A 12,345-nucleotide genomic window follows, 5' to 3' on the forward strand; every position below is an offset into this window, starting at 1 on the left:
GTCACAGCTGGGATCTCCGTGCACTGTTCCCATAGAGGATGATGGATATGGCCACCCCTATTCCTAGGGCTCTGTAGTTTGAAGGCACTGCAAAGGGAAAGATCTCTGCCACGTCCCTTTGGACCCTTTGAAGCTCTTTTACTCTGCGTTCTGTATCTGCTGCTGTCAGGTTATTCGTTTTTTCTCTGTCAAAACCTTTTTATTCACTGAGAGTCTCAGCAGGGTTCTTCGCTGGTTAATATTGCTGATTAAATTCCGTCGTTTCCAATGTAAATATTCAGAGACTTTCCCGTCTTCCCACCATTCGAATAGTGCAGAGCGTGCGCTCGCACACGGATGGTGTAGGAATTAATTGGAAGGGACTGAATCAGAGCAGGGCACGTGCAGACAGGGACAGGTGGGACACTCAGGAATGCCACCAGGACCCCAAGCAGCTCCCAGACGCTGCATCTCCTGCCCCGTAACGTTGATAGGGAGTGCTGTGCCTGAAAATCCAGTGCAGGGAGGAAGCAAAGGGAGATGATGGAGAGAAAACCCCTTTCATTGCATGCTGCCTTTCATTGCAATAGCAGCACTTGGAGCTGCAGGGCAGGTGAGGGCAATGAGTCAGCCCTGGCGCTCCTCCAGCCCCGGTGCCTCCAAGAGAAGAGCTGGGGGAAGAGCTGCCCCTCCTGCCACCATTCCTCCCCATCTGAAGGATTCTTCTGGGACTGAGCTGCTGACTTCAGCCCTCACCACCCGCTGGGATTTATGAAGCACCATTGAATATTTCATTCAGTGCAAGGATCTGCCCTGAGGACCTGATGCTGGAGGAGGCAGAAGCTGGAGGTGGTCTCAGACGAGAGCCAGGCTTCTCCCTAAAACCCATTTCTCTGCAGCTTACAGCAATAATTCCTCTCCTGCTTATGGGAGAAAGCAGACGCTCCTTGAAGGGCTTTACCTCTCGTGTCAATGGGAGAGCACTCCTAAAGAGGGTCATAAATCTCAGATAAATGCTGAGCAATGAGAGCGAAATGTGCTGGGGGCTGCGGGGAGGGGATGTCACCTCTCCAAAGCAAGGGATGGATGTGGATTGTAGCAAACCTCACCCTGCAAAGAGGTTCAGGGGGATTTTGCTCAGCTGGTGCCCGTGGGGCAGCATCCTTTTGATGTAAACACCCAACCTTGGGCCATTTTGCTAGAGCCCAACAGCCCGTTTTCTCCCCATCCTCCTCCATCAGGTCGTACCGTCTGTCTCCGGGCAGAGGAATGGCATTCTTTTCTCTGCTGTATGACAGACCATAAATCCTGGTGAGTATCGATCCCAGTGGCCAAAGGCTGACATTGCTTTGCCAAAAGGGGAGTGCAGCATGGCATGTCGCTCCGGCGCGACGCAGAGGAGCTCTTATCGATTCCGCTCCGCGTCGCGAAGCCCTTCCCCTTTCCTGCATTAAGGGCTAATTTTAGGCTGAGATGATGTGGTAATGGGGTTGTGCTCATTGTGCTGCGATTCCCGTCCATCCCTGGGTGCCACCACTGCGTCCTCCACTGTCCCCACCTCTCCTGTTCTGTCCCCAGGGGCTCTGCGTCCCCTCTCCTCCAAGGAAAGCACCAGAAATATGGAGGAAACTCACCCTCCATCTCATCGTGCTCTGCTCACTCTGACCTGCTCCATCTTCACCGCTTTCCTGCTCCCCTCGAGCAAGAGCCTGGGCTTAAATGCAGCTCCAGGTGGTGCAGAGGAGGAAAAGCTGCCCACTGCCGTGGCTTCTCACAGCTCTACCAACCAACGGAGCAGCAATCAGACCCAGCTGTGACCCAAAGACATTGCATGGCTTGGTGCCATCCTGACCCCAGCCATGAGGAATGCCCAAAGTCTGCGGATCGGGGAGGGGGAAAAGCATCACCTCAACTTTGCAGAGCTCTAGAAAACTTTGGCACGGGAATATGGAACATGAGCCACTCGTCATTGCTTGGACAGCAGCCGGACTTTAGCCAGACCTGGCAGCACTCTGAGCCCGAGCTGATGATGTAGGAATCAGCACCAAATGCTCCAACTTCAGCCACTACTGAATCTTCTGCCACTGCTGAGCCAGAGCTGCGAACTTCTGCTCAGCTCTTTGATTCCTTCTGCAAACAGCTCTGTGGAACAGCTCCGTTTGCATTTTGATCTGAGAGCAGTTAATTATCGTTGCTGATAGGGCATCATATGCTCCTGATCTGTGGAAATCAAAAAAGACTCTTTGTCAGGGATGGAGTGCAGCTGCTGTCCCAGACCTTCAAGTATAGCAAAGAGGAACACGCCAGAATGTCTTACAGCACATTGCTGGAGTCACTCTTCCATTTATATCTTTTCCTATTACCGGTGGGACCATAATTTGGGTTGCCCGCACGCAGCAAAGCTCCATTTTTTTTGGTCTCTAGGCAATGAGAGGTTCTGCAATGGTGGAAGAAAGAGGCTAGAAGTGACCCAAGCACGGTGAGACTAAGCAGAGATGCCCACTTGTGGTGATTAATTGAAGAACTTAAAACCAGCCATCCCTGGTCCATTCATCACCATCTTAACAGCAGGCAGCAAAGGAAGGGCATAAGAGCAGGAAAGCATCTTTCCCAGCCCCCACCAGGCGGTGGCTCGGGGATTCCCCATGCCCAAGATGGTATCTCCAGGTTTAATGGCCCTTGATGCATTTCTCGTCCATTAATTCATCCAGCTGCTGTTGAGCCCACGCAGGCTGGTAGCATCCACTGTCCTCACCTAACCCCATGCTGGGTATTTCCTTCGGGTTGTTCACAAAACTGGGACAACGTTGGAAACCCTGAGTTGCCCTTTTCTCCTTGGAATTCTTTCTAGGTTCCAGTTGAGGAGTGTGCTGGATGCACAAGGGATGGGATCCAGCCAAGCAGAGGCAATGCGAGGAAACGCAAAGCAACTGCAGAAATGCTCAACTTTGTCCCATCCTCAGCCTCAGGCCATGCTGCTCTAGAGCTCCAGTGGGGTTGGATCACCCACATCCTCAGTTATCCTCATAATGTGCATCTCTGGAGCTCTTGGTTTGCTCTTGGTCCAGGCTTGTGGTCATGGTAGGACACCAAGCAGATCATTTCTGCAGAGATTTCATCCCAGAGTGAGGCATAGTCAGGTCTGTGAGCACTTTACAAAATCCTAGAACCTTGGAATCATGAATCCTAGAATCTTGGAACCATGGAATATCTGAAGTAGGAAGGGACCCCACAAGGATCAAGTCCGACCTCCCACTGGTCCTCCCCTCATAGCAGGCTTGGATGAGGCTGCAACAAAGCAGCAGGACGGGGGGCTCACACCTGGGATAGGGGGGATGGATTCACCCTCTTACCCCATATTTCCTTTTGCACACTGTATCTTCCAGCCTTACAACCTCCCTGGCTCTCTATTTATATCAAAGCAGCATGCAAGCAGGGAGCAGCGAGCAGACCTATTAGGGAGGGCTAGGCTGCTATAAATAGTGCCATCAGTAATTAGCTGCAGTAATTACCTTTCCTATTCGTTAACTGGGAATGCACATAAACAAGGACTGGCAAGATGAAGACAGAGCTACTGAAGCCCACCAGCCAAGGGGTTTGGGTGATGTTAGAGTGCTGCCACGCTGCTCCCCAGCCAGCTGTCCCCACCAGGACACAAATGAGGGCACAGCCACGCTGCACCTCTTCCCCTCTCTGGTCATTTCATTAGCTCAATTACCATCCTCCAGAACGCCCAGGTTGCGTGCAGCGTGGCTCAGGCACACTTTGCTCCATGTGGATGCATGGAGCGGATGCAAAGCCCCGGCACAGCGGGTCCCTGAGCCCTGGGTTCCTGCCAGCCCACCCACCACCCGGCTTCCATCCGCCTGTTCCCATCTCCCCCTGCTTCTGGCCTCGGTTTTCCAGCTTGCTGGGTTCTCTCTCCTGCTGTTCCCCGGCTGCTGCTCCCTGGGAATGATGTTCATAGGCACCAGCTTGGCCACAGCCATCCGAGAGACTTGGTCCTGGATCTGTGGAGATCAGAGCAGACCCACAGGGCTCTTCCATGAGATCCTGGTGAGGAGATCCTGCTGAGCAGCTCCGTGGAGAAGGACCTGGAGGTCCCAGGTGACCAGTGGTTGAACAACAGTTGACCCAAGCCAGCAGTGTGCCCTTGTAGCCAAGAAGGCCAGTGACCAACAGCTGACCAACAATGGTTGACCGTGGGCCATGATGGGGAAAGAAAGACTGAAAGCCTGCATGCCCAGGGCATATAGAGTGCTGTGGGGATGCCCGAGCACCAAAAATATGAGCCAAAAAGGTTCCCTTCAGGCGTCTTCTTTCCTGCTTGCCATCACATTGACATTTCCAGCCGAGGACGGAGGTTCTCATGGTGCCACCAACAGGGCATGCAGCCTGTGGAAGGAAGCAAGGAAGGTCACAAACCCTGGGGAATTTGACTTCCCTTTAAGGCAATGCTCATTTGAGAGAGGAGTGTTGGAACTGTGGATCCACCAACAGTGTCAGAGGAGACGTTTGGCTCCCAGGGCATCTCTGTATAATAGCACACTGTTGCCAGGAGTTTCCCAGATCTGCAGCTGTTACAGAGATCATTTGTTCCAAAATTGCTCCTTTTAGAGCTGCTGAAAATCCCCGCTTCTTAAGGCACTTTGTTTCTCCATCTCATCAGGAGCTCACGCTGTCGCTGTGTCTTAATGCCTCTCCTATGTTCCCTGTCTCAGCCCAGCAATCCCAGCTTCCTGCTCTCTCTTCCCAGCAAAATTCTGGGGACTTCCACGCATTTTTGTCCCCACTGTCCCTAACGTTCCCTTTCCCAGCTCTGCCCCCTCGCTCTGCATTATCCCCACATGCAGCTCCCGAAAGAGCTCCGCTCTGTTTGTCTGAAAGGTTTTCAGGCTCTGAGAGGGGCTCATCCATCAGCTGGAGATTTGGCAGCATTCCTGGGACTGTCAGTTCCCAAGAACAAACAGCTGCAAAGGCACCATCCTCTTCCCGGAATCGGGGAGGAGCACACATGGCTTCAGCCCATTGCAGAGAAACAGCCAAGCAGCAGAACTGCTGCCCTCGAGCCAGCAATGCTCAGCTCAGGGGCTGCTGCTGAACCGAATCGGTCCCCTCTTGTCCCCTGCTTGTCCCCTGCTCCTCTCAGGAAGCATCACCCCCATTCACCCCCATCCCCATGGCGTGCTCAGAGCTGTGAGCGTGACAGCTCATGCTCCCCGCAAGGACACTGGATGTGTGTCCTTAGGGGACACGGACGCCTGGAGCCGCATGTGTGACCAAAACCTTCCCCGAGTGCATCCCAGGCACAATCCCTCCCCACGGCTGCTCTGAGCACGCCTTCCTCCACGCATCCTTGCTCCCATCCCACTGCTGGCACCCGGCTGTCTGCTGGCTCTGCAGCTCTCCCAGCCAGGACATCTCTCTGTCCCAGGAAATTAGATGTGGCTGAGGCTGTTCTGCAGCACTGATACCTGCTGGCATCACTCGACCCATCGCCATCAAACACTTCTGCATCCTTTGCAGCCAAACCCAGCGCACAACTGTGCTCCTGAGCACAAAAACTCCGTGTGCTCAACCAGGGAGCACCGTTCAGCTGTAACCAAACCCACCTGGAGACGGTGCTGTGGCCCATCCAGCAGCAAATCCCTCAGTCAGCTCACTCCAGCAGGCATTTGGCTTCTTTATCTGCAAGGAGAAATCAGAATAACCACCCCCTGCCCCTGAGTGCGGTGCCTTCTGCTTGCAGGGAGGAAGGCACAGACCCCCAGGGGCACAGGATGCTCCCAGTAGGTCAGGGCATGGCAGCTCGGTGAGCTGGAGGCAGGAAGGTTGTGCCATTGGGCAATGTGCATTCCCATGGAGCATGCTCTCCTCAGAGAGGAGCTGTGCTTTTAGATATTCTGCATTTGAAGGAAAGCCACTCATTTTTTTTTTTTAATCCAGGCTGCTTCTCCATCCTCACAGTGGATGCTTTGCAGAGCACTGTTTGTTTCCTACCCTCTGCAAGACACCAGAGTGAGACCAAACCGAAACTCCCTGTGCCAGCAGCATGTAGGTGGCAAAGCACCCAGGGCCGACACCAGCTCTGGCCTTTGGAGAACTTCACAACTCACTGATTCCCAGCACTGCTCTGCTCTCACCACTGATGGGAAGCTCTTATCACCACCTTCCTCCCTTCACAGCACTTTTCTTCCTTCCCAGCTCCTGCTGTGCCAGGATGGTTGTTTTGGTTTCGGTTTCTCCATGCCAGCTCAAGGGGACCTGCCCTGCACGGACGGCTTGGCACCACGCAGAGCACTCACAGCATCCCTTCTGTGGGTCCTTCTATCAGTGCCTAAGAAGAGAGGGTAAAGAGTACAGAAGGGAGGCAGGGAGGTCCCTGCCTGGGTCCTCCAAGAAAGGTCCCCAGTTCTGAGAACAGCCACGGTGCTCCCTGGGGGCTGGGGAGTCCCAGCTGGTACAGCCCCAAGGATGCTCCGTGATGCCAAAGTTCCTGCCAATATCAGTCCCAAAAACACTTACTGCTCTCCCTTCTTCCCCACAAAGCAGGATGCGGTGGGGTTGGACACAGTGAGTGGGGAGCAGAGCTGAGGAAGAGGAAAATGTAACCACGGACCCAGAGAGATCACGCAGCATCTGTGCGCTTCTGGATGGCCGAAGGCAAAGCTGGAGGTGATACCCTTTTCTGCAGGAGGGAGTTAAATAAAACCCTTTTATTTCTCTTCCATCTGAGCTGTCTCTTCGAGATATCTCAGCTCAGCATTTTAGTCCGTGTCACAACACAGCTTGGCTTGCGTTGGGTTTAAAAGCCTCTTGGTTTCTTTGGAAGGAGGGCAGATCAAGACAGATCGTCTCAAAGCTCTGGCCAGCTCTGCCTTCCCATTTATTTGAACCAGAGCAATTCACCTGTCAAGTGAGAGGTGCCCAGAGCAAGCAGAAACTCTTTTCAGCCTCCAGTGATTGTAAAAGAAGTCAAGGCATCTTTCTGAGCGCCCACAGATCTGTCTATCCATGCACACCTACACACAGCAGCTCAGCCTGGAGTGGATTCACCTCGCCAGCCCTGTGCCACACCTGGGGGACGGATCCCCCCCTCGAGGAGACTCTTCCGTCGCTGTGCTGATTCATTTTTGACCCTTTTTCAGCTTGTTGATCCCTAATGCTCTTGGTTGGTAGAGGGGGGCACTGTTATTCGGACAAAGCTCGTCCTCAGCACTGGATTTCCATTGGGACCCAATGGGTCACGTAGGCAGCAGCTCTGCAGGAGCTGCACTGAGCCCTTCCAGCAGGAATTACCACCAAATCTGCTGGCCTAAAGTCAAAGCAACCCTGATCCAAAGGGGAGCAGAGTCACTGCACCAGGAGGGCTGGTGGTGCCGAGTGCCGTCGCTCCAAAGTCACCGAATGGAGAAAACCAACGTGATCCGGTGCTGATCCGAAGGATTTCTGCTCCAAAGGAGGAGTCCATCAGCTGGAAGTGACACAACTCTCTTTGTTCAGTGCTACAAAGCGCTGAGATGGAAATGCTCGCTATAAATACGGCGGGGAAGCAAACACCATGGAGGGAGAAGACCTATTTAATCCAAAGCGCAAATTGGCACAAGAATAAATAAATATAAATTCGCCATGAACGTAGGCTGAAAATTAATGGGATTCTAACCACCAGAGAAGCGGTGTGCTGAAACAACCTTCTGACAAGCAAGGAGCCGTACTGATTTTGGGATGGCTTTCGAGCCATTCGTAGTTCACCAGAGGACAAGGGCAGTAGTGGACAACGTGTTTAATGCCTTAGAAATCTGTATATACAAACAGTGGAAGCAGAACAAACAGGAGGAGCTCGAATTCTTCCTACAAAGCAAAATTCTGATTTAATTGGCATAACAGGGGCTTGTTGGGATAAGTTCTGTCTGGAATATTAATATCCAGAGGCAGAGCTTGTTGGGAAAGGGCAAACGAGGAGAAAAAGGAGGTGATGGGGAGCACAGGTACGTCCCCTGGGTGTGTACTGCAGGAGGAAATGGTCTCTGAATAGGAATTGGAGGAGGAAAAGCGGGCGCTGCTGGAGCAGAGGCAGAAAATGAGGCAAAGGAAACAGAGCAGCCATTCTAATGGGAGGTTTGCAGCATCATCTGGAAGATGGAAGGTGGTGGCAGCGAGGGAGTTCAGCTGCCTGGGGTTGCTTGACAGGGATCCTGTACAGCACGCATTGCTCGGCAGATTTAATGACTGTGTTGGTAGAACAGGAGGTAAAACAGACAAATGAAAACCTTAAAGCTGTCTGTGTTTGCTTCTGGCCAAAAGGGAAGGCTGACAGGAGAAAAACAGCCTTGGAAATGGGTGAAATCAGTGAGGATGAGCCCACGGGAGGCAAACTTTCCACGGTGCACACCATGGATGCTAATGAGGACACTGATTTTTCAACATCACCGAGTTTGTATGGAGCTGAAACATAGGAAGGGAAAAGTGCTGCATGGGATTTGGGCTGGATGGTTAAGAGGAAATCAAGGAATGATGGACAAAGCCTGAGGGCCCCTCAAGATGAGCCACAACCTCAGACTCCCCAGCAACTGCTGACAACAGATGGAGGGCGGCGGTGCCAAAATGGTGTTGGGAAGCGACAGTCACGAGCACGAGGCTCCCTTTGCTTTTTGCCTTTGCTAAAAAGGGAATTACTCCCGCGAGCTCCGGGGATAGAAGTGTGAAATCTTCAAGGAGATGACAGGAGGAAGGAATAGATTGGAAGTCCCTGGATGAGTTGGGTTTGGGGTTGGAGAGCTCCTGACCTTGTAGATCCGGAGCGTGCAGCCTCCAAGAACCATCTCAGCACCACAGGGAAGATGCCGCTTGCAGGGATTTCCATAAAGCTTTTGACACCATCTCGTATGACATTCCTATAAACGAGGTGGAGAAAGGCATCTAAGTTAAGCTCCTCTAAATCAAGTGCAAAACCAGCTGGAAAATCTACTCAGGAGATCGTTGAGCTCAGAATAGGAAAATATATCAAGTGGAAATCTGGCCTGAGCTTAGCGTAATTCGGTGTTTTCATAGCTGGCTTTCAGGACAGCATAAAGGCATTCCTTATTAAATCTGCGGGTGGATCAACCTAAAAGCCAGCATTAAGAATCCAGCCTTGACAAACTGTGAGAAATTTGTTCAAAAATAAAAAATAAAAATCGAGTTAAATCAATAAATAGGCTGCAGTTTGGGAGGGATGCGTGCAGGTTCCTGCGCCTGGGTAAGAACAGCCCCTTTCAGGAGTACGGACTGGGGGACGAACTGAGTGGTGACAGCTCCAGGGTAACGTGGCCATAGGTGGGACCACCCCACATGGGAGGCAGCCGTGCTGTGCTCCTGCAAATTGCATCATGCAAGAGCATCTAAACCTGCTTGCCAGGTGGGATCAGGCAAACATCTGCAAGGAATGCTCCTTCCCTGGGCCCTACTTTTGGGTAAGAGCTTCTTTGTGGCTCATCTCTAGAATGTGTTCTGCACCCACTGCCTCTCCCCTTCTCCATTTAGCCTGGCCATCGTTCTGCAGGGCTCTTCGTTCTCCACTCCTAGTAATTTTCCTCTGAATAATCCTTGGGATGCACTGACTTATTTTTAATGGCATTGTGATGGTCTGAGCAGAGATGCGTCGCATTAACATGTAAATAACACCATATTAATCTCAGCTACAAGGTGGATGCGAGGCACTTCATAAGGATGCTTTCTCCCACAGGGATGACAAAGTGTGTTTGTTTCTCTATAATTACAAGCGGGAGAACACCTCCACACTTCACACTTCAGCTCTGCTCGTCTATTTATTGCAGTTTTGGCAAATTCATATGTCACTGCACAGGACCCTCTGGTTTGGTTTCTTGGCTTTTTGGCTCAGCTTTGTCTATTTTGCTGTTCTGAAGATTTAGTGGCTGGGGAGGATTTTTTTTTTTTTTTTTTTTCCCAGCTCTCTCCAACTCTTGGTCAAGCATTTGTGTCCCCTTGTGAAGGGCTGCAGCCCTTCATCATTTATCCGGTGAAGGGTGTCTTAGGGAGACCAAATTAAGCATTCCTCCTCAGCATTAAATCTGCAACATATTTCAAAGACTTTTTTTGTGCCTCCTGCAATACTGCAGAGAAGAGGAATCCTTCATCTTTAAGATCCTGGGAGTGATTTCCCCAAAACATGGAGGGAAAAGATGGAAGATGGGATGCAGATCAGTCCAAGTATCACTCGTGGTACCCATGCACCATTTTTGGTCCTGGAGCTCATCACAGCAATAAGGTGCTGCCATACACGTGAGCCTTTAAGGTGTATTAAATACAAAAAGCATGCAGGAAAATGCAAAGCAAGACAGAAAGGAGCATCTGCAAGGCTTCAGGTGCCACCAACCATCTCTGAGGCCACGGTGCAGTGCAGGAGACCCGGGTCTGGGGGTGAGTCCCACCCTCAGCACAGCCTTCAAGATTTTGGTCTGTTTAATTCAGCATCTGATGCTTATCCAGGTGCTTAAAGCCACCCTGAGCCAACTCAGCAGTACTGCTGGAGTTTGGACCTGGTGAAGTTTCTCCAGAGCAAACACGAGCCCAGCAGAACCTCAGGACATGTGATGAGGATTCACCTTCCTACAGACCCTGACCTCCTTGAGGGCCTCCTTGCAGATCTCCACGAGGGTCTCATTGATGATCTCCTTGCAGATCTCCACGAGGGTCTCCTTGCAGTGCCTTTATGTCCCACAATGCCAATTTTGGGGTGCAGGGCATCGTGCCAAGGACAAAAAGACCAGAAGACCTGTAGGACCTCTTCAGGGCTCTGGATGCAGCCCCAGGAAGCTGGAACTGAGCAGAGCTCCGCAGACAGGGTTATGTGGGACCATCCCAAACAGCACTGCACCACTGGGAAGAACCGACCCTCCCAGCTTACTTCCTTTTCCTGCAGATGTGTTGAGCTCTGTCAGCTCCAGCACAGATCTTCACACCACTCTGCACTTAATTCTTCCCTGTGAAAACCACTCTCGTCTCCACTCCCTGCTCTTTAGCGTGTTATTACACCCTGCAAACACTTTTCCCCTTAAACCACAGCCGCTAAATTTCCTTCGGAGCTGCTACAGAAGAGCTTTCCCCACACTGCTGCAAATCCAAATGCCCGCTGTCACCTGGACACCACTTGTCAAACAGCTGCTGATGCCTTTGGGATGCTGCAGGAGCGCATTGGGTGAAATCCCTGCCAACACCACCCATCCCTCAAGGCTGGTGATGCTTTCTGGCCACCTCTTCCTTTTTGCCATCCACACGATTTCAGGCAGCTGGAACTGCTCTGATGAGTCTTTCTGCAAGCTTTCAGACCCATCTGTTCCTGATACTCCGTGCCTCCCTTCATATCAGAGCCTCCAGAGTTGGTATTTAACACTTGTTAGCTTTCCCTGATTCCATTTTGATGTAAATACCCATTTATCATGTTTTCCTAAGGAGAAGCTATCAGTGCTTTCCAGTTCCCCTGCACTGAAATGCTGCGACCCTTCTGCAGGGCAGGCAGTGGAGAGCTGGAGAGGTTCTGAAGCCAATTATTTCTTGTGTGCCAAAGGGCAACGAGTGGGTTAAAGCACCACTGTTTAATCCCATGGCGCAGAGACCTGTTGGGGTCTCTCTGACAGCAGTGCCACCACCTCCAGAAGGTGACATCAACCCCACGCGGACCTCTGTCAGCAGAGAGCAGCTCTCAGGCCAACAGACATCTCCAAAAGCAGGAAGGATTCCCTCTAAGACATGCCCTGCCTTCACCCCTCTTAGCTGGGTGCCTCCTCCCAGCTTGCTTGCTTTCCAGCAAGGCAAGAATGGAGGCGATGGATGAGGAGGTGCCAGCACAGAGCCTTAGGAGTGCACAGCAGCCCAGGGAAACTGAGGCCCTGTGAGTCCTGATGTCACACCATCAGCATGAATGGACCTCAGTGGTGCCTATGCAGAAGGGCTGGAAAACATCTCAGCTGCCACTGTGAGACCAAAGAGATGTTTTATACCCTGCAAAACATGTCACCAAAATATTGGCAGCTCCTTTTGGAGTGATCTTACGACCCGGATTGCTGCTGTCTGTAAGGAGGGCAGCCTTTGCTTCGCAGAAAAGAAAGAAGAAACCCAGGGGAGGCTTCCAAACCTTCAGGATGGAAAGAAACACAAATCCCTTCCAGCGAGAAATGCTGGAGATAAGTGGGAATCCCTGTCCTGATGGAAGATAGAAAGCTGAGCAGACTGCTTGGGGCTGCCAAGGCAGATCTAGGGGGGGAAGTGAGGAAGTGAGAACGGAGCCAGGAGGTCCAGCAGATGGGAAGAAAAATATTTCGGTGCCAATATTTAGAAAGGTAAATGAGAAGAGTTGGGTAATTACAG

This window comes from Meleagris gallopavo, chromosome 27 (assembly GCF_905368555.1).
Source record: "Meleagris gallopavo chromosome 27, MGAL_WU_HG_1.1, whole genome shotgun sequence".
Classification (NCBI taxonomy): domain Eukaryota; kingdom Metazoa; phylum Chordata; class Aves; order Galliformes; family Phasianidae; genus Meleagris; species Meleagris gallopavo.